The sequence below is a fragment of the Olea europaea genome, chromosome 12 (assembly GCF_002742605.1).
Source record: "Olea europaea var. sylvestris chromosome 12, O_europaea_v1, whole genome shotgun sequence".
NCBI lineage: Eukaryota > Viridiplantae > Streptophyta > Magnoliopsida > Lamiales > Oleaceae > Olea > Olea europaea.
The window spans coordinates 14,387,420-14,389,158 of record NC_036248.1 but is presented as its reverse complement, the minus strand read 5'-3'; positions in this window follow the sequence as shown (position 1 = coordinate 14,389,158).

Genomic DNA, 1,739 nt, shown 5'->3' with positions numbered 1-1,739 from the left:
AAGTGTTTGTCACATCATAGTCGATATATATTGTCATTGTTTTAATCATCAGCAAATGGTTTGGTAGTGCAAGGCTTTACTCTCTCTCTCTCTCTCTCTCTCTGGCTGGACATTTAGAATTTAAAATTTTTGTTATCGTGATGAAGTTTTCCCCTTGGTCAATGGGCTCGGTTTGTCTCTCCGCACTTGACTTCTTCTGTAGCACGATTTGCATTCGATATTGAGTAATGCTATTTGATATCATCACTGATATAAGTTTAATTAAATAGATTTTATATGTTTATGTTCAATTAAGTCTTATCACTTACGTTCACTTGTAGCACTAGGATACTGTCTTGATCTATCATTGTCATCTAAGTTTTAATAATTAGCCCCAAATCAAAAGGATACAGAGGGAAAAAAAAGAAAAATTGGTGGAATAAATGATTTTAAGACAGTATTCTTATAATTAATTACTAGGTATAAGTTTAAGACCATTCTAATTGTAATAATTGAGTTAATCTTACAAATATTTTCGATAAGTAAGTTTAGAATAATATTTTCGCCCAGAGTAATAATATTCAATATAAAAATCCTTAACTATATCCAACAATCACCAAGTTATGTCATAAAGAACAATAAGAGGCTTGTGTAGCCCTTCAAGTAATTAAAATTTAAATAACAATAAATTGGTTAGAAATGGTCTATAATTTATTTATTTATTTAGACTACGATTTGTAGAGTGGAGATATTTTTGTTAATTTTTATTAAAAAAGAGTACAAAATCTGATATTTTTAGAAAGACAGATGTTACTGAATTACATAAATTCCCTATAATATGTATTTTTCTCTTTATTCTTGTTTCTATTTATACAACATGTACACAATATGCAAAATTCTTTAATGCTATATTTAAAAGGGGTAATTTGGTGATTCTATCATAATATTACATCCGCCCATAAATATAAGTATAGACTTGTTTCTATTTTCACACAAATTAAGAAATTAGAATTAATATAGTTGAAAATATAAATTTTTCTTACACTTTTTTTTTAGAATAATGTTATTCATTATGACTGTGCTAAGTACTAATTTAGGTGACAATTATATGACATTAAATGATGGATTCATGTAAATGCAAAGTTATATAACTCATTTAATGGAACTTATAAAGTGTTGTCTTCCCCTAGAAGAGATAAAATTTTAACACGAAGAATATAAAAGGAATGTATCTAAAAGAAGTTGCAAATAAAATGCCTCCAGGGTTTAAATTTTTTCAAAGTGACGAAGATTTAGCATGTGATTTGTCTTTGCAAAAGGCTGCTACTGAAGAAATTAAGAAGACACTTCAATGGAAATTGAACTGAAAATTACTGATCCATGGCAGCTCCCGGAAGGTCTCCATTCTCTTGAAAATGACCCCTCACCCAAGTGGGCACATTTTACATTTTTCCCGTTAGATGATATTTCATATTAATTTTTATTTGCATGTCGACCGGATACTTTGTCAAGGATTGTTTAAGGGATAATACAACACGAAAGCTGACAATTGAGTTTTGAGATTGTATCTTGAGAGGTCGACATTGTTGAGAGGATCACAAGAAACAGGAGAAAATCTTCTACAACTTAAAAAACGAAGAAGAAAAGAAAGTAGCTTATTGGCTTGGACAAGAACCAGTGAACAAAAATTGGAGGATCCACAGGCTCAGCCAAATCAAGGAAAATTCGTAATTCAATTTTTTTTTTTTTTTTTTTTGGGT